At 39.7% G+C, this 21926-nt stretch overlaps 1 pseudogene; it reads left to right on the top strand.

Annotated features, from left to right (window-relative positions):
• Positions 1 to 20631, top strand: part of LOC123240723 — a 131915-nt pseudogene extending 111284 nt beyond the window's left edge.
• The last annotated feature ends 1295 nt before the right edge of the window (positions 20632 to 21926 follow it).

Here is a 21926-nt window from a genome sequence, read left to right as displayed (position 1 = left end):
GGGGATGATGTTGAATTTATGAGAAGTTAGGAGCATTCTAGTTTGGAGAACTTTTGGAGTTAATTTTAATTTTGAGAATTAAGATCCAGTGTTAAGTAATGACTAAGGACTAATAACATTTAAATCAGACAAATCAAAAGTATATTTTAGTTCTGTGTGTAATGATGAACAAAAATAACTAGAGTCAATAAAATTCCTGTTTAGAGAAATTGGTTATAGATTTCTCCTGTTTTATGTTCTAGCAATTGAACTGTTTTGGGAACCTGCAAACAAGAAAGACTTCTATGATGGAATGAGGACACAAGCTGAGAAAAGAACCCACGGGATTTAAAAGTCTAAAAGACTTTTGGGGGCAATTTGGGGTAAATGCTTAGTTATTTTTTGCCAAACATAGACTGCCTGTCTTTTTGACCTACTGTCAATGCATGGGTATTTGGGGAGTGCCCCCTAATACCAGTTGTCTGTTTGGTTGGGCAGTGGTGTTAGGCCTTGCCCAAAAGGGGGGGGGTGTCAACATGAAATCTGGATACCTTAGTTTACCACTGCCCTTTTGAGAAAACCCCAGTGCCAGGCTCCCCTGTTTTGTATATAATGAAATGTTAAGTACTTTTGTTTGCTTTTGAGGCTTCTCTTTTGAGTTAAAGTTTCTTATCAGGAAGTCCAGTTTGACCTTTGCATTTAATTTGTTACAACCTACTGTTCCTTAAAACCATAGCTATAGACTGCAAGGAAGGTTACACACCTGTTTGTGGTTAGTCTTTGTAGGCTTTCCAAAAAGATATAATGAGACTTTCAGGTTCAATTTCCCTTCAAAGTTGGCATCTAGTATGGTGTCTTCCCCAAGAGGAGTAGGCACTTAGCACGGTGCTTTCTCCCAGGGATATGGTTCCCAGAGTCCCAGAGTCTTTGGTTCTTAGCTCATCACTCTTTGTGGTGGCCAGAATAAATTAATCTATCCTGATCATCAAAGAGTGGTTTTTCTGACTACTTGGTAGTTTTTCCAACTTAACAAAATTTAAAAGTGGTTGTATCTCAATTTTTTTTTTGTTTTAGGTTCCTTTCATTGTTTAAATTGGCCATTCAGCAATAGTCAGAACAGCTCATTACTGAGAATAGACTTGTATCACAGCTACTGATCTCCTCACCAATTCGAGCTAGAGAAGAAGCCTCACTGAGATGGAAAAGAAAAAAAAGGTCCAGGAATTTTCCTAAGCAGATCAGGAAAGAAAGGCTAGAAAATTTTCTTCTAAATCCAGAGTCAAAAGACTAGACCCTATGGGAAATATTGTAACAAGTCAGAGGAAACCAGAAAAAATTCCTCCAGGTTAAACCTTGCATAAAATATTGAATTCTTGGGGTGATCCTAATTTTCCTAAAGAACATGGAGTCTCACAGAAGGAAGCAAAGAAATTGTGCGAAGCCTGGATGCAAAAATCCTTTTGTGGCCTCAGTATAGTTCTTTTGACTTTAAAGTTTTGAAAGATCTGAAACTGACCATTGGCCATAAGAATTCTAAAGACTATGCCTATTGGCTATTGTGGGCAAGAATGGTTGAAAATTCAACAAAACCCACTGAAAATAGCTTGGCCCACTCTGAAAACCCTGACAAACTGCCCTCATTGCCTTCTAGCCAGAAGGCTCTTTCTCTAGATGTAGGCCAGGATTTGACTCCTGCCCCTTTCCCTATCAGACCCCACTCACCTCCCACTCCTCCCATCTCATTTTCTCCCAACCCATCTCTGTACCCTACTTTACCATCTGACCCTCAATCCAACTACCCTCACCTCATTCAGTTTTTCCCTTTAAGCTACCCAGCCCCACTCATCTTCCCAACCATCCTTCTCCCCCTCTCCACCATTCATCTACCTACCCCCCTTTCCCTGATGATCCCCACCCATCCTACCTGATCTCCTCCTCCCTGTCCCCACCTGCACCCCTGCTCAATCTCCTTTCTCCCTGCCCCAAAACTGATCCCTCCTTTCTTTCCTCCTTGCCCCCAACCCTGATCTCAGCCCTCTCTCCTCACTGAACTCTCTTTTTGCCCTGCCTCCTCACCTCCTGACCAGCCCCAACCAGAGCAACAAGCCAAGCAGTAGTAATTACAGACAATTCAAATAAAGGCCTATTCCCACTTAAAATAAAGGAGGGAACTTAGTAAACATAAAACACACCTTTCCAGCCGACATTGAGAGATGCATAGAAAAAAATTCCTTCCTTTGAAGATGAGCCCATTATAGACATAAATATGTTTGAAAGCATTTAAGAAAGTTATAATACTAACTAGATGGAAGTGTCTGATCTGATCCACAAGCTATTAATCGAAAGAGAAAGAAATGAGGTTCTTTCTCTTGTTAATCTGGCCCAGGGAGAGGGAGTGATTCATTGGCCAACTGATGACCCTAAATGGGACTCAAATTCAGAGGATTACTGACAACTATGTCAGGCTAGGAATGCATTACTAAAAGCAATGAGAGCTTATTCTGACAGACTAGGTACTTGGACTAAATTTGAAGATTTATGGTAGAAAGATGAGGAGAAGCCATCTCAGTTTATTGATAGGTTTATTGAGCTGGAAGGCACATATGGACCTAGATCTTCATAGGAAAAAGATGTTCGACACATAAGGACACAATTTGTAAAAAAAACTGCAAGACGGTTAAGAACTATTTTATGACTACATGGATGGCCATGGAAAGATAGAATGCTAAATTAGTGGAGAGATTAGAGGAGACATTAAAGAAGGAAATAAATGCATTAAAGGAAAAAGTTGTAAAAACAACTAAGGCAGAGGTCATAGCCCCTGTATCCACAAAGCAAGGACTAATGTAATTTTTGTGGAAAGGAAGCTCATGTAACTATGAATTGCAGGAAGAGGAATTAAGAAAATAGAAATAGAAGCTTGAGGAATAATAACAATAACAGATCCTCTAACAGGATCAGCAATTGTAATAGAGCAAATCATAACCCACACCAAAACATCCAATATGGGGTTTGTCCTCATTCTGTTCAGTGCAGCATCCCCCCTCAGTGTGGGAGACTCCAGAGGTGTGGCCAGAGGAATCTAGATGAATGATGGTCCTCCTGGGAGGAAGGGACCTTGAAGAGTTTGAGGTGAATTTTAAGCCCTTTCAGACCCCATTGTCTTATTGATGTTACCTTTTCCAGTTTGTTCCCCTTCCCATAGTGAAGTCTCTGTAAGGCAATTTTAAGGTGTATTTAATTTCCAGTGAACTACTCCAATAGCTATCAAAATTGGAGAAAGGGACTCTTGGATTCATTGCTCACATGTTTGAGGAGCTCATTATTCAGCCCCTCCCTAGAGCACCCAAAGACACCCCTAAATGGTGAATACCTGATGAGATGGTCCAGGCAACCCTTAGCCCTAGTCCACACACAGGGGGACTCCTGAAGGTTCCCTCTCAGGCCTGAAAATATTCTTTGCCCCCTTCACTCAGTCATCAAATTCTGTTAAAGAGGAAGAAGAGCTTTGGGATGCTTAAGGACAAAGGAGATGCAAAAAGCTATAGACTAGATGGAATCTCAGAGCCTATGTGACAGAGAAATTCATAGTAATTATTCCTAAAATATAGGAATTGGGGTTTTTCCATTCTAGGACCCTGCTATTAGGATCAATACGGCATAGGAAGGGCGTCTAGGAGGATCAAAGCTAAAACTACCAGACAGGAAACTAAAAGGACCAGCTCCAGCCTGGGAGACTCGGGAACACCTGGTGCGGGGCCCCTCCTCCACCAGGGCTCCAAACCTAGAGGTCCAGGAAGTAAGACTCCATTTCCCAGAATGCCTGTGTCATTACGTCATCCAACCAGTGATATTCCAATCGTGGAAGACTCCATTTCCCAGAATGCTTGGGTCCTGCTGGGAAGCTCTTGAAGGCAGTCTCTCTTCCTGAAGTTGTCCTCCCGCTTGTGCTTTTTGGGACTTTCCTCCTGGAGAGAGGAGGGGAGGGAAGCGATGCAAAAGTCGCAATCCGGGCTTCAGCGAGAAGACTCGGGTCCTTCAGTTCCAGGTAACTGAGGCTAGAAGTCAGGGGTGGTGGGGGGAAGGGAGAAGCTCCGGTCCACGTGCAACCAGAGAGAGGGGACTGGAGAGGTGTGTGGGGGGTGTAAGTGTTTGGAGCGGGGAGGGGGAAGGCGGTCTCTGTTTGTGTCTCTGTGTCTGGACCCTAGAAAAGGGACAAATGGAAGTGCCGGTGTCAGGCAGGGAGGCTCTGTCTGAACCAGCAGCCATGGCGGGGCTTTGCCCACCCTCAGAGGAGAGAGTGGGTCCCCACCTTCCTCCCCCCTGGGAAGGAGGGTGCAGTCACAGGATGGGGGCGGGGCTGGTCCTGCCCATCCCCAAAGGTCCAAGGGGAGAAGCAGCCCACATGAGCCTGGTTGGGGGTGGGGGGTGGGGGGATGCCCGTGCCCGTGCCCCCATTCACCAGAAGTAGTTCCTATCTCTAGCACAGAACAAATGCCAACATGTTTCCCCCAACCCCCACCTGATGCCCATCTAAGCGCCCCCCCCATTACCCACCAACCTCTCCTAGCAGTCTCCTGCATTCCACTCTGCACCTAAAGCAGTTACTGAATGGACTGAAGCCAAAATAGAGCAGCAGAGAGGGAGGGGAGGCTTCTTCCTGGCCAGTCCAAGGTCCTGTCCAAGCCTGAAGCTCCCTGTCCCTCCCCTGTTGAGGAGAGTCTCCCCTGAGGCCAGAGGAAGGGCCCTGGGAGCTCCTCTGAGCCCTCCCCCTCTCTAATTCCCCACAGGTGTACCCAGAGGAAGTCTCCCCACCTCGGGGCTCCCACCCTGCTGAAGGACCACCTTCTGAGCCAAGCAGAGACCCTGCAGTTAGAGGGAATGGCACCCAGGACCCAGAGGCCCCCATCCCAGGTGAGTGCAGTCCATCCCCAGCCCTGGCCCAGCTCCCCAAAGAACTAAGACCTCTGTCTTTCCCAAGTCTCCAGGGGCGCCGTCACTGCCTGCTGTCAGTGTGACTTCAAAGGTCAACCACAATCCCCAACTGTGTTCTGGGGATTTTCCAGGGTGAGCCAGCCCAGGTTCCAGAGAGGCCCAAGGGCAGTCATTTATTCATCCATCCTGGAGTGTGACATTCCATCAGAGGGTGATGGCTGTGTGTCCACAATTCCAGAAATGCCCCGAGGACAGTCTGTGATCCTGACCTCTAGGGTTTGGACAGGTCAGTCAACTCTGCCAGGGAGGCTTTGGAAGAAGTTTGGGGCGAGATCAGGTGAAGGCACCGACAAGAAAAGGCGTGTTTTTAGTAGAAGAAAAAGGATGGGAATTCCAGGGGAGGACTAAAAGGTCTGCTTTTCCAACATTATTAAACTATCAGGAACTTAGAGTGCACTTAACATACAGGAACATTAGGTCTTTCCTTTTCCTGTGAAAATCATTTACCTTGAACCTAACAGGATTATGTAATCTGTTGTTTTCTCAATATTTTCCTTTTTTTTTTTTAATTTGAAAAAGTTTATTTAGAATATTTTCCCATGGTTACATGATTCGTATTGTCTCCCTTCCTTTTCCCTCCCCCCTCCTGGAGCTGACCAACAATTCCACTGGGTTATACATGTCTTATTTCTCAAAACCTGTTTCCATATTGTTCATATTTGGAATAGAGTGATCTTCTGAAACCAAACCCCCCAATCATATACTCATAGAACCATGTGATAAATCAGGTTTTTCATTTGTGTTTCTATTCCCACAGTTCTTTCTCTCAATTGCCTTCTTTCTCACAAGTCCCTCAGGATTGTCCTGGATCATTACACTGCTCTTAGTAGCAAAGAAGATTACAGTTGATTTTTCCACATTGTTTCAGTAATATTTTCCCCCCTAGAATACGCAGTAATTGCTACCTTCTCACAAACTTCAAAAAATGTGCTTACCAGAATAGTTCTGACAGTTGTGGTGAGGAGGGATTTCACATCACCTTCTCTCTTCTCCACAGAATCTCCTGCCTCACTCAGCACATACCCTCTCCCTAATTCCATAGGGAAAAGCATTTCACAGTGAGACACTTCTCCAAGTTTTATTCCTCCAACATGATTCTCACTTCAGACACAAAATGTCTTTGTCAGTATCCCATTGGGCTCTGAATGACTCGTCTCCAGAGCTGGCTCTGACTCTCTTCAAGGTGAAGAGTTTGGAGTGTCTTGTGTTCTTCACTTTCTTCAAATTAGTTGATGAGGACTAGATTGGATGAATTCTGCAAGCTCAGCTCTAAATCTTGTGACTTTTGCTGGTTTAGGGGTCAATAACATTCAAGGATGTGACTGTGGACTTCACCCAGGAGGAGTGGTGCCTGTTGGACCCTTCTCAGAAAGAGCTGTACAGGGAAGTCATGCTGGAGAATGTGCAAAATCTACTCTCTGTGGGTAAGGACCATTTCCTCAGTTAACTCTGAATCTTCCATTAAGGGAATGTCTTCATTTCATGTGAAAGATGCAGGATTTTAAGCTTTTGTCAGTGATTAAAAAAGCAAAAGCGCTGATCTCTGCACAGGGTTTTCCTCTTACCTGGTTTTAATTTTTTAAAAAAGCCTTTGAATTCTGTGATGAGAAACTGGGATTTTTTCTTGCTCCTGAAATTGTCTCCCTTCTATTTTAGGTAGCTTCAAATGAAAACTTAAAACAATGTTACAGATTTACATTCCTGAAGCTAATCACAAAAGTCATCTAGTCAACCTTCTAATTAGTCATGAATTTTGTGTGCAAATTCTCTGTTATTACCAAGGCAGATTTTTCTTGCAGATGGCCATTGAAAGGGACACTCTACCTGCCAAGGCAGCCCCTTCCCTTTTGGGATGAGTCTGGTCTTTAGAAAGGATTTTTTTGTTAGGAAGTATTCATGGGATAAGCAACGCCAAGAAAGCAGCATAACAGAAGCAAAAGCTGAAACCACCCTGAGAATCTTAAAAACCTTAAGAGTACTTCTAGAATTATAGAATCACAGAATGAATAAGGCTCAGAGTAATGTGAGGCTCCTGAGGAAAACAGCTTTAAAGGTAGGCAGAAAGGGTTTATTTGTGAGGATTAAGAGGAATTAGAAATAAAACTGGGCAAAGGGGAGTGCAGAAAAATCCATGGTTGACCATCATACAATATTGCTATTACTGTATATAATATTTTCCTGCTTCTGCTCATTTCACTTGTATCAGTTACTGTAGAACTTTTCAGGGTTTTTTTTTTTTAATTTTATTTTTAAGATTTCTTTCCATAATTACATGATTCATGTTGTCTTTTCCTGTCTCACCTGCCCTATCCTGGAGCTGACAAGCATTTGCACTGGGTTATACCTATATTGTCACTCAAAACTGATTTCTATATTATTCTTTTTTGTAATAGAGTAATCTTTTAAAACCAGTGATGAATCACATTTTATTCTGGATTTCTACTTCTATGGTTCTTTTTCTAGATGTGGATTGCATTCTTTGTCATAAGTTCCTTGGAATGTCCTGGATCATTGTATTGCTTTTAGTAGCAATCCATTTCTGTATACATTGTTCTCCTAGTTCTGCTTATTTCACTCCCCATCAGTTCATGTTGGTCTTTCAAGTTTTTATAGAAATCAATCTATTCATGATTGCTTATAGCACATTAGTATTCCATCAACATCATATGCCACAATTTGTTCAGCCATTCCCCAATCAAGAGACACCCCCCCCCCATTTTCTAATTCTTTACTTCCAGAAAAAGAGCTGCTATAAATATTTTTGTAAAAACAGGTCTTTTCTCCCCACCCTTTTTTAATCACTTGTGGAAACAAAGCTAGCCATGGAATTGCTGGATCAAAGCTCATTTGTTGTTTTAAAGCCCTTTGGCCATAATTCCAAATTGCCTTCCAGAATGGTTGGATCCATTCACAATTCCACCAGCAATGCATTAGCGTCCCAATTTTACCACATACCCTCCAACATTTATTATTTTCCTTTACTGTCATATTGACCACTCTGCTACCTGTGAGGTGGTACCTCAGAATTGTTTTGATTTTTATTTCTCTATTCAGCAGGGATTTAGAACATTTTTTTACTGTGATTATTGATAGTTTTGATTTCTTCATCTGAAAACTGCCTGTTCTTATCCCTTGTCTATTTTTCAATTAGGGAATGGCTTTTTTTTTTTAAATAAATTTGACTTAGTTCTTTGTATATTTGAGAAATTAGATCTTTGTCAGAGAAATTTATTATAAAAATTTTCCCCCAGTTTGTCATTTCCCTTCTAACTTTGATTTCATTGGTTTTGTCTATACAAAACCTTTTTAATTTAGTATAGTCAAAATGATTTGTTTTACATTTTGTAATGTTCTCTGTCTCTTGCTTGGCCTGTAATACTTCCCTTCTTCATAGATCTAAGAGGGATGCTATTTCTTGTTCACCTAATTTAATTACTTACAATATCATTATGTTAAAGTCATATACCCATTGTGAATTTTTGTTGATATAAAGTGTTAGAAATTGATTTATAACTAATTTTTGCCATGCTGCTTTCTAATTTTCCCAGAAATTTTAGTCCAATATTAATTTCTTATCCCAAAAGTTATGATCTTTGGGTTTATGGAACACTAGATTGCTGAGGTGATTTATTCCAAAGCTATTCCATTGATCCACTCTTCTGTCGCTTAGTTAATGCCATATTGTTTTGATGATCACTGCTTTATACTACAATTTAAGATCTGGTATTGATAGGCCACCATCCTTGACATTGTTTTTCATTGGTTCTCTTGATATTTTTGATCTTTTGTTCTTTTAGATCAATTTTGTTATTATTTTTTCTAATTCTATAAAATGTTGTTCTGGTACTTTGTTAGGTATGGCACTGATTAAGTTAATTGATATAGGTAGTATTGTCATTTTTATTATTTTAGCTCATCCTACTGTTAAAAGGGTAAATGAGAGAATCCCTGTGAGGAGTTATATCTGGTGTTCAGGATTTAAGATAACCTGAAATGACAGGGTGTCTCCCTCTATGACAGAGATCAAAATGGATGTCTCTCTGCCCTTTCCTTGAAAGCTGTTAAAGGTAAATCAAGCAGCCCTGCAAGAATATAGCTGGTGACCAAGAATGTTTTTCTTAACTTGTCCTGGCAGGGCAGCTTCTACAAAACTCAGGGAGCAAGTGCCTTTCAGGCTCCCTAAACCGGGTCTGTTTAGCAAGTAAGACAAGGGATAACACAGCAACTGTGCCAGGAAAAGGAAAACACCTCAGGAAAGAGAAATGTCCCTTTGCTGGAAATTTTACTTTTACCCAACTTCCTTTAGGTGTTTCTTCTCTGGGACAGTATGCAAGAGAGAGAGAGAATGGTGGTTGTTTAGGACTTGACTTAGCCAAAGGAAAATAGACTCTCTTTCCCTAAAATATTCCCTAAATCAGTGTCCCCGTATGGCCACTTGATCTGACTGCTATAATCTCTTTGTAAATTGGTTTATTGAAGTGAATGGAGAGTAGATTGGAAAAGGAAGGCTGGTAACAGGAATCCCTATCTATCTTATGCCCTCAGCCACAGCCCAGGCACACCTGAAGATACTCTCTAATTCTACATGGTTCAGTATCTAAACTAATCCCTAGGCTAAGAAATCAAACAAGTCTCTAGGAAGTTGATTGATTAGGATTAGAGGTTCTCAGCTGTCTCAGTGAAGTCCACCCATAGGGCAAAACCCCTCAGGTAGACTGTGGTTGATTGAGTCTGCACTGGTAGATCTCCAGTGACTGAGGATCAGGAACAGGAATTCAGCAGGTCTTTTCACAGGAATCACTTTGGGACAGGAATTGCTGGTTAGATCAGGAGGAAAGGTCCAGAGCTGTCTCCCACACAGAGTTCAAGCTCCAAAAGACCTTGAGGTTTCAACAACTCCTGCCAAATTCCGTTGGCTCTCCCAGAATCCTCTCTCACTAACATTCCATCTCCTCATCTTGTTTTTCCTGCATCTGTACATTGTTTGCATGTTCCTGCAAATTCCTTTCTTCACTACCCAAGAGCAATTAACGTTTTAAAATTAATTACATCTAGTTTTCTTTGTGTAAAAAGAGTTTGTAGTTGTGTTCGTATAATTCCTGTGCTTCTCTTGGCAGATAGATTCCCAAATATTTTATATTGTCTACAGTGACCATATAAAATGCTTGGAAATGATAAGTGCTTGGAAAACTAGAAAACAGTATGATAAAAATTAGGTATAGACCAATAGCTCACACCCAATTTCAAGATATGATCAAAATGGACATATGATTAAGACATGAAGGATGATATCATAAGTAAATTTGGGGAACATAGAATTGTTTACAGATCTATGGAGAAAGGAAGAATTTATGACCAAACAAGAGATAAAGAACATTATATGATGTAAAATGAATAATTTTGACTATATTAATTTTAAACTATTTGAACAAACAAAACCAATGTAGTAAAGATTAGAAGAGAAATAATAAACTGGGAAATACTGTTTTATAATAGAGTTCTCTGATCTCATTTTTCAAACAAATAAAAATCTCTGTCAATTTTATCCAAGAATGCAAGTCATTTGCCAAGTCACAAATGGTCATAGTTTATGAATAAGCATTTTTCAAATGAAGAAATCAAAGCTGTCAGTAACCATATGAAGAAATGTTATTGCTGGCTCTTGATTAGGGAAGTAAATTAAAAGAACTCTGAAGTATCACCTCACCCCTAACCTACTGGCCAATATGACAGTAAAGGGAAGTGACAAAGGTTGGAGGGGATTTGGCAAAATTGGGCACTTAATACCTTGCTGTTGGATTTGTGAACTTATCCATCCTTTCTGGAGAGCAATTTGGAGTGACTCCCAATGGGCTCAAAACAATGCATACCTTTTAATTGTTGAAATAAGTAAATGGGTCAGACTGGTGCCAGACAGGGAATAAAGGCAACAAGGAACACACCCAAACTCCACAAGGGAAAGGACTGAATAGATACACTAAATACACCACACAGGGGATGTGGGGAATGCGTAGTGACAGAGAACTACACATGCTGGCTAACTGACCATTGGCAGTTTAACTGCCCACCAAACTATCCAGGGATAACAAAATTAACTTAATGTGGGTTCTATTGGTCTAGAGGAGAACAACAGGAAGTTTAGAAAAACAAGTTTAATGTTGTAAAGGCAGAGAAAGCAGGTGAGGTTTTGTCTAACTATTAGGGAAACACCAACTGTCATTAGAATGTTAAATAATAAGCTGGCTTCCCTACTACACTAAGTACTGATAGGCAGAACACCCTGGCTGAGGCTGGAGAGGGCTGGAAGATTGGGATTCTCACAACCCTGGTCCAAGCTGATCCTTTGATGAATTCAGGACACAGGAACCAAAATCCTTGCTCAGCCAATAGCTCCAGTGAGGCACTAGGGAGGAGGCTATCTGCTAATTGTCCACCAATTGCAGAGTTGTAGCCTTCACTTAACCTAGGCTCTCTTGCTCGATGGTCTTTCCTATCTTCTATACCAGGGGTTCCCAAACTTTTTTGGTCTACCGCCCCCTTTCCAAAAAAAATATTACTTAGCACCCCTGGAAATTATTTTTTTTTTAAATTTTAATGGCAATTAATAGGAAAGATAAATGCACCTGTGGCCATCACAGCCTCCCTGGATCACTGCAGCACCCACTAGGAGGAGGTGGGGCCCACTTTGGGAATCACTGGTCTACACAATCCCAAAATCCACAGGTTACAGGTTGCAGAGGCTCAGCTGGCTGGATGGCAGCTCCACACTTCTTCCAGCTCTGCCAAGTTCACACTCTCCAACTCAAATCTCTCCCATCATTCTATATTAGAATGTCCACAGTTCTTAGCCAAGGTTTTGCTTCTGGCTGCCTGTTTACTTACCCTAAATCTTAAATACCCTATCAATTACCTATAGCATTGTAATGGTTATAATTAATGGTTGGACAATAAATATATGAAATTATGTGGTCATCAGTATTTATTATATCTTGAGTCAGAAATTTATTTACAAATATTTACAAACTGGAGAAGAAACAATAAAGTAGAAAAATGCGAAGAGATTATTTGTCCTATCAACCTAAATGTTTACTCCAGGTCTACTTAATCCAGGCAGAGATTAATTAGCTCTCAACCAGGAAGGGTGGTGAGTAACCACGAGGCCTCCTCCAAGGTGGAAGGTAGTCTCTAATGAAACTAGGAAAGGAGTCAGGCTTTCACTGAGCTCCAAGCCCACAATCCAAGCCTGAGTCTCCAGTGAAGTTCCCTGGAAGACTCTCCCCAGTCAGAAGACTGTTTCCAGAAGACAATCTCTTCAGACTATCTTCTCAAAGACATCTCCCTCTGAGCTATTTTGGGGCTTTCTTTTATGGTGACTTCTTGTCCATTTCCCTTTTCCCAAGGGCCAATCACATTTTCCAAATTGTGCTAGAGTGCTAGAGCACTGCCCAAGAGGGCAGTGTCTGTGTGATTGAACTTCTCACCTTCTGAAGGTTAAGTTCTCATCAAAAGGATTCATAACTAAGGGTGTGAATTTTCTAAATCTCACCTAGTACTAAGTTGGGTATTCAACCTTTTGTTGATTCAATTTGAAAGTAGACAAAGGAGAGTTCAGGGGTACTTAAGTTATTGATAACCAAAGTGTTAACTCAAAATAGACAAAGGGAATAAAGGATTGTAAAAAAGAAGTGTAAACTCAAAGAGAACAAAGAATTCCCTTTTATATGATCCAGTAATACCACTACTAGGTCTGTGTCCCAAAAAGATCAGAAAAAAGGGAAAGGGCCTACTTGTAGGAAAATATTTGTAACTGCTCTTTTTTTTTTTTAAACCCTTAACTTCTATGTATTGGCTCCTAGGTGGAAGAGTGGTAAGGGTGGGCAATGGGGGTCAAGTGACTTGCCCAGGGTCACACAGCTGGGAAGTGTTTGAGGCCGGATTTGAACCTAGGACCTCCTGTCTCTAGGCCTGACTCTCAATCCACTGAGCTACCCAGCTGCCCCGTAACTGCTCTTTTGATGGTAGAAAAGAATTGGAAATTAAAAGGATGGCTATCAGTTGACAAATGGCTGAACACATTCTGGTGTGTGAGGGTGATGGAATACTATTGTGCTATAATAAATGATGAATAGGAAAATTTTAGAAAGAGCAGGGCCAACCCTCAGGAAGTGATGCAGTGAAATAAGCAAAACCAGAGAACATTATACACAACAATAATGTTATGGAATGTTCAACTGTGCTAGCTTTGGCTACTCTCAGAAATACAATGATCCACTACAATTTTGAGGGACTTATTGTATGGTTTTAATTGTATGGCTGTCCTAAAATCCAGACTTTGAAAATCTTTTGGAGGAATTTTAGGAGAAAAAGCTCTCCAGCACCCTGACTCAGGAAGGGGAATTTTTTGAAGAAGGTGTCATGGAGATGCCTTCAGAAACCACATGCTACATCAAGAGATCCAGAATGAACTGAAATGAAGTGGGTTGAACACATTTATTCTAAATGTAAATTCTTATGCCAAAGGGGAATGCCCATTAATTTGCTTTTTGTAATGTGCCTATTATTGTTTTTGTTTCCTTTCTTTATTTTCCTCTTGTTCTCAGATTGCTGTAATTTCCCCTTAGAAAGTGCAATGTTTTATGCACTGTTACTGGGAGAATCCTAAGAGATATACGTTGGTTATTTGAAATGATTCATTGGGGATACTAGCCATGTTAATCTCCCAAGACCCTCAGTTGAAGAGATTTCAACATGCTCATCTCCCTTTAGAATCCCAGGAGGGATTGTGAGAAGGGAATTTGTATTTTGATTTTATCAGAGATTTGGATTTCCCTTCCATTTCTCAATTCTCAATCAGGGATTTGATCCCAGAGGCACTGCCCCTCCGTTACTGCCAGGCTAATTGAGGAATTGTGATTGTTTCCTGGGAGAGTGATGTAAGAGAGCTAGTGGGTGAAGTAAGGATTTACAAGATGAGACCCAGCAGGAAGCTGTGGGGGTTATTTTTTGAGGCTGAGATTCAGAGGCAGACCTTGAGTTCTTGGGCTCTGAAAATATTAGCCTAGGAAATTCTTCACCTCCTCTCTACATTTCTATCTTATTTTCTTTTTCTTATTAATAAATCTAGCTATTAACAGTCTTGTGACTTAAGGGTTAATTACAATTTTTGGCAACCACCCATTCTAACCATTACATATGACAAAGAATGCCTCCAGAGAAAGACCTGTTGGAATTGGAGTGCAGATGAAAACATAAGATTTTTCACTTGTTTATTTGGGATTTTGTTTTGAGGTTGTGGTTTTATAAGATTATTCACTTCTGAAAACAAATAATATGGAAATAAAATTTAAAAAGACCTATTTAACTGTAGCTCACAGCCCCTAATTCTGCCTAGTCTAGCCAATTTATCCTTATTCTTTCTTTATTCTTCCCTCAAGTGATTGGAATGAAAGGGAAGGCAACAAGCATTTAAAAATACCTGCTCTATGTCCTCTACTGGGTAGAGGATTTCATAATTATCATTAATTTCCCAACATCCCTGTGAGTTTCATACTCTTATTGCTCTCAATTCATAGTTTAGGCAACAGAAGTAACAGCGAATAAATAATTTATCCTGGGGCACCAATTTACCATCTCTCTCAGCATTAAATTTGTTTTTCTGACTCCAAGTTCTGACCTCTTATCCCATCCCTACCAACTGTGTTTAATTTCTAGATAATGGGGGTTATGGAATGTGCCTATCCTTCTATTAAAAAGATAGATAAAGATGGAGTTTTCTGATTGCAAATGTGTTTCATGATCTCGACCCTCCTGCAGATGTCCCAGTAATGAATACAACAGAAACCATTCTGTAGGCCTTGCTTGCATGCCCCCTTTCCATTAAGAGGACCAAATTTTTTGTTTTTCTCTCCTGATCCATTCATCCTTCCTCATTACCAGGGCTTCCAAAAATTCTAAGAGAAAATCTTATCTCCTGTTTTCAATGAGGAGAATCACCATGGCTACTAGAGCAAAAAGATCCAAAGATCTCCTGTCTAAGCGAGTGAGGTGAAAACAGAGGTATAAGGGCTGTTACCCCAAACGACTTTTATCTGTTGTAGTGAAGAGAGGGCTAGGCTTGGGGGCTGGCAGACCAACTCTGAATTATACTGTTTATTTCCTGAGAAATAGATGCTTTACTCAGTCTCGAGTATGAGACATATGGTAGATTGTAAAATAAGATGGATATTGAATATGTCTGCACTAAATAGCATAATATCTTTACATCTGTAGAGAAAAGAAGAAATCTTATATTCCACTTTGACCATTACTGCATGAGAGTTAAAAAAGAGTAAGATGTTTCTCAGCTTAGCATATAAAAGTTACCCAAAATGACTATGTGATAGTGTATCCAAAATGATGGGAACAGAATATCTGGAACATTACTTGAGATTGACAAAATTGTAAGATTAATCAAAAAGTGACTTTTAATGGAAAGACAGAAATGGTTAGGCACAGGGTTTGAGTTATAGTCTGCTTGCAAGGAAGTTTGTTAGGTCACTTCTCCATGCTTTCCTTTTTTTTTTTTTAAACCTTTACCTTCCATCTTGAAATCAATACTGTGTATTGGCTCCAAGGCAGAAGAGCAGTAAGGGCTAGGCAATGGGGGTCAAGTGACTTGCCCAGGGTCATACAGCTGGGAAGTGTCTGAGGTCGTATTTGAACCTAGGACCTCCTGTCTCTAGGCTTGGCTCTCAATCCACTGATCCACCCAGTTGCCCCATCCATGCTTTACTTTTTTTTTTTTAACCCTTAATTTCTGTGTATTGGCTCATAGGTGGAAGAGTGGTAAGGGTGGGCAATGGGGGTCAAGTGACTTGCCCAGGGTCACACAGCTGGTCATGCTTTACTTTTGACATGAGTTGTGAAGTATGATGAGAAACTTGGTCTGTGTAACAGATCTATTGTGAAATTTCATTGTTATTGTATTTGAAAGTATTTCTAAAATGTTCCATCTTGCAGGTATGAACAAATGATGTATTCAAAGACTTATTCTGCTTCTTTAAGTTTGAAAACTTTTTCTTGTCCTTGGGAAATAGAATAAAAATCCATTTACTTATTGCCAGCAGAGGATAGAACTTATATTCTGTGTGTGTATATGTGTGTCCCCTTTCCATCTGTGTTTATATCATTATTTGTTTTTTTTCAGAGGCAGAGACTAATTTTGAAGTCAAGGAGATATGTACAAAGCTGAGCCTTTTTGTAGAAGGATCTGGCCCTCCAAGAGGCATGAATCAAGGTCCCTTTGACTTCATTTTGAGAGAAATCTGTGACTTTAATATCAAAGTAAATAAAAATCCAAAGAGCAGCTGTGAATTTGATGAAATTCCAGAGAAATTCAGCCAACATTTAGTTCTAAATCAGTATATGAAATTGACCTCAGGAAATGACTGTTGTCAGGATAGTGAATACACCAAATGCTTTCCTGAAAAAGTAGGATTTAATCAGTCGCATGAGAAACCTCCTGAAATGCCCGTGTATCAAGGTAACCTAGGAAATAAAGTATCAGTGTATCAAGGTAACCTAATTATTGCTGAGTGTCAGAGAATCCACACTGGAGAGAAACCTTATGAATGTAAACAGTGTGGAAAGGCTTTCACAGAGAGGAGCAGTCTTGTTAAACATCAGAGAATCCACACTGGGGAGAAACTTTATGAATGTACACAGTGTGGAAAGGCTTTCTCACAGAGGGACAATCTTGCTATACATCAGAAAATCCACACCAGAGAGAGACCTTATGAATGTAAACAATGTGGAAAGGGTTTCACAGAGAAGAGCATTCTTGTTAGACATCAGAGAATCCACACTGGGGAGAAACTTTATGAATGTACCCAGTGTGGAAAGGCTTTCACACGGAGGGATTGTGTTGCTTTGCATCAGAAAATCCACACTGGAGAAAAACCTTATGAATGTAAACAATGTGGAAAGGGTTTCACAGGGAGGGGCTATCTTGCTGAACATCAGAGAATCCACACAGGAAAGAAACCTTATGAATGTAAACAATGTGGAAAGGCTTTCACATGGAGGAGCCGTCTTGCTGATCATCAGAGAATCCACACTGGAGAGAAACCTTATGAATGTAAGCAGTGTGGAAAGGTTTTCACCGAGAGGAGCACTCTTGTTAGACATCAGAGAATCCACACTGGAGAGAAACCTTATGAATGTAAAGAATGTGGAAAGGGTTTCACAGAGAGGGGCTCTCTTGCTCAGCATCAGAGAATCCACACTGGAGAGAAACCTTTTGAATGTAAACAGTGTGGAAAGGCTTTCACATGGAGGGGCAGTCTTGCTATGCACCAGAGAATCCACACTGGAGAGAAACCTCATGAATATACCCAAAGTGGAAAGGGTTTCATACACAGGGCAGGTCTTGATGCACATCAGAGGATCCACAATGGAGAGAAACCTTATGAATGTACACAATGTGGAAAGGCTTTCACACGGAGGGATAAACTTCATATCCATCAGAAAATCCACACTGGAGAGAATCCTCATGAATGTACCCAATGTGGAAAGGGTTTTTTAGACAGGGTGAGTCTTGATGTACATCAGAGGATCCATACTGGAGAGAAACCTTATGAATGTACACAGTGTGGAAAGTTTTTCACACAGAAGAGTCATCTTACTAAGCATCAGAGAATCCACACTGGAGAGAAACCCTATGAGTGTACACAATGTGGAAAGTGTTTCTTAGACAGGACGAGAATTATTGCACATGTGAGGATCCACACTGGAGAGAAACCTTATGAATGTGCACAGTGTGGAAAGGCTTTTACACGGAGGGACAAACTTCATATGCATCAGAAAATCCATACTGGAGAGAAACCTTATGAATGTACACAATGTGGAAAGGCCTTCACACGGAGGGACAAACTTCATATGCATCAGAAAATCCACACTGGAGAGAAACTTTTTGAATGTAATAAATCCGGTGTGTAAGTGGAAATTTTATATCCTTTAGACTTCATCTCCCAGAATTCTTATCTCGCCCCAAACTTCCCTTTTTCTGTCTGTTTACATGTATCTTTTATGTGATTGTATATAAGTTTTAGGTAATGCCCTCTTGCTCTCCCACGTGAGTGGCGAGCACTCCCTGTATTCTCTAGCTCTCTAGTTAAATATTAACAAATCTTTATAAATATTATACTTTGGAGATATTGAATATTAATTTTAAAATCTATACCAGATAGTCTTTATTAATGCTCCACATTTCTTTCATGTCAGAAAATCCCCACTGGAGAGAAACCTCATGAGTGATGCTAAGCTTATAGTTTCCACTCTTAGCTTATTTAACAGAATAGGATTAGGAGTATGATCCATAAGGTAAGGCCTTTAGGCAACAATCATCTCTTATTCCCAAGCAAGAATTCCTTTTGGATAGAAGTCTTATTCCTGTCATGAATGAAGAAAAACATTGAAATAGAGAGTCTAGAACTTGTTCAATATGAGAAAATGTCTTCTGAACAGATCAGTTCCAGATGGATTCCCATATCAGAGAATTCATAGTGCAACAAAACCTAATGAAAGTGCTCACATCTGTGTGTTTTCCTCAGGAGGAGGATGATCACTATCATTTGGAGAAATGCAAATGATAACAAGTCTGAGGGACCAGCCCACCTCTATTAGATTGGTTATTATGACAGAAAAGGAAAGTGACAAAAAGTTGGAGGAGATATGGGAAGATTGAAAAGGGAATGAACTTTTAGGATTGTTGAGAACTAATTCAACATTCTGGGGAGTGCAATTTGGAACTATGTCCAAAGGGCATTAAAAAACAAAAAGGAAAAGAACCTATATATGTTAAAAATACAAAACACTTGACGGTTCACTTTTTGGTGTGACAAAAGTATTGGAAATTAAGAGGAAACTCATCAATTGGGAAATGGCTGAACAAATGGTGGCCTGTGATTGTAATGGAATCCTATTATTTTAACATTAATGAGGAGAAAGAGGAGTTCAGAACAAGCTGGAAACACTTGAGAACTGTTGCAAACTTTTAAATTTAATATAATCAAAATTATCCATTTTTCCATTTTTTAATGTTCCCTATCTCTCATTTGGTCTTCAGTTCTTTTCTTTCCCATAGATCTGACAGGTATTTCACATTCCTCTAATTTATTTGTAATATCATTCTTTATGTTTAAGTCATATACCCATTGTGAACTTATCTTGGTATAAGGTGTGAGAAATTAATATAAACCTAATTTTTCCCACAGTTTGCCCAGCAGTTTTTGCAAATAATGAGTTCTTGTCCCAAAAGCTGGGATCTTTGGGTTTATCAAACACTAGCATGCTTAAGGCATTTACCCTTAGTCTGTTCCATTGATCCACCCTTCTGTCTCTTAGCCAATACCATATTCTTTTGATGATCACTGTTTTATAGTATAGTTTGAGATCTGGTAAAGCTAGGCCTCTATCCTTCACATTTTTTTTTTATTATCTCCCTTGATATTCTTGATCTTTTGTTCTTCTAGATGAAATTTGTTATAATTTTTTCTAATTCTGTAATAAAGTTGTTTTGATAGGTGTAGCACTGAATAAGTAAATTAGTTTATTTAGTATTGTCATTTGTACTATATTAGCTCATCCTAGCCAAGAACAATGAATGTTTTTCCAATTGTTTAGATGTAGTTTTATTTGCATGAATAGTGTTTTGTAGTTGTGTTCATATAATTCCTGTTTGTCTTGGCAAAAAGATTCTTAAATATTTTATATTGTCTATAGTGATTGTAAATGGAGTTTCTCTAACTCTTGCTGCTGATTTTTGTTGGAAATATATAAAAATGCTGATGATTTATGTAGGATTATTTTGTATCCTATAACTTCGCTAAAATTAATTATTATTTCTACTAGTTTTTTTTAGATTATTTTCTAGGGTTATCTAAGTGTACCATCATATCATCTGCAAAGAGTTATAGTTTAGTTCTGGATCAATTTTTGTCGCTCAAATGTTTTGTGTTCATTCAAATCACTGTAGACAATATAAAGTATAAGAGTTGTATGATCAGTAGTGAACAACATTTTTTTTGGACTGAAGGGACTAGAATGTACAGGGAATAATTATAGGAAGGGCTTCAACTTGAGCTCATACTTGAGTATACACTGGATACATGCTGGAGATAGGATACAATGTCTTCTGTTTACTTGGAAAGGCTTTTTGCTGTAGCCCAGTCTTCATAGACTTCCCCACAGAGAAGCCCTCATTAAACACCCCAAATTTCATACTGTACAAAAAAATACTACAATACTAAGAACTGTTCCTCTGGAATCATAATCATTCTTCCTCACTATTTGTCGGCATACTTCTAATACAGATTTTTTCAGCCATTGCCTAGTTAATTGGCACTCACTCGTTTTTTGTTTTTTTTTTTTGCTGACACATATAGGTCTTTCCAAACAAACAAATAAGAGGGAATGGGGAAGATGTGGAAGGGATAGGGGACCTGATCCCTACTGTTCGATCCATTCTATCCAAGGACTCAGATTCATGATGCAATTGGCCTATTTTTGGGACTGAGCTAAAGTCCCACTCCTTTGATGATGTAATAAGGTAGGATTTTGACGTCTACAAGTCCACCTTGTCTCTCAAAAATATCAACACAGGTTTGAGAGAGTACTAATAAAAAGTTAAACTGTCTGCAGATTTCTTAACTCTTTTCTGGCTCAAGGAAAAGGAAAAAGCATATGAATTGGGAAATATCCAACTAGTATTAGTTTTTGCTGGATTTCTTTTCTATTTTGTAATTGTTTTCATTGGAATTCAAGAGCTATGTGTTTCTCACTACAAAAAGGAAAACTTGGAGGGCCTAAAAGGGGGGGGGGGGAGTCCATGTCCCTGAAAACTCCCAGATAAACAAATTGTGATACTCTAGGGTAAAATCATATTAATTAGATCCAGTGTAGAGCATTGAGATTCTGTCAGTACTAAAATATGGAAAGAGATAATAAAAAGAGTGGGTGTTTACTGTATGGGAAGGTTAATGGGGAAAGTTTTTTCTCTGTAAACTTATAAGACTTTAAGAAGTCAACTAAAGGGCAAAGCAGTCAGCCTTGGAAAATCAGATCTTGTTCGAATTATGAGATTTCAAAATAAGGAAATGGGATCATTAATGATGTATTAATTTGACTATGATACTGCAATGATTTCTAAGAATGGATCTTTATACTGTGAATATAGGATTAACTCTACCCTGCCTATTTAGAGTTTAGCCACCAGTAATGTGTATACCCCCACTTAATCCTTAAGTGTGTGTGTGGGGAGGTCTGTGACCCATGTGTGCTAGTGACTGTAAGGTTGGTTAATATTAAAAGGTTGGTTGCCGGGGATTGAACAATTATCAGTCCCCAATTAAGAATAACCTCAAGTTAAGATGACTTTTATGGAAATTTATTTACAAATGAGAAGAGGAAATAGAAATAAGGAAGTAAGAGAGAGGATAAGTAATCTAACACAGTAGGTAATTTGCTCTGATCCCCTAGTTCAATCCAGGTAGATCTAATTAACCCTCAGCCGAGGGAAATCTGACCTTGATCCCAGGCCAGGATGATGGCCAGGAAGCCAGAGGCCCAAAGGGCCTTAAAGGCAAACGAAGCAAAAGCTTCAGCTACAGAGTCTCTATTAAAAGGAAGTTCCTTAAGAGAAGTTCAGGAAGAGTCGGTCTTAACATTCACCACATGGAACAGTCTCACTAGCTCCAGACCTCCTCTCAATCCAATCACAAACCAATAGAGCTCCTTCACAAACCAAAAGAGAGGGCCCAACTCACTGAGGTCTCTTTGGGGCCTCTTTTGCGTCACTTCCTGTGGCCTCCTCTTAATTTATGTGTCCAATCATAATAAACTTTTTTTCTAAGGACTGCCCAGGAGGCAGTCAGTAAATTTTGATTTGTTATTCTAGCACATGTGGGTTATACAAA

The sequence above is a fragment of the Gracilinanus agilis genome, chromosome 3, assembly GCF_016433145.1.
Source record: "Gracilinanus agilis isolate LMUSP501 chromosome 3, AgileGrace, whole genome shotgun sequence".
NCBI classification, from domain to species: Eukaryota; Metazoa; Chordata; class Mammalia; order Didelphimorphia; family Didelphidae; genus Gracilinanus; species Gracilinanus agilis.
Note: the sequence above shows the minus strand (reverse complement) of the source record. Positions and strands in the feature narration are given on the sequence as shown.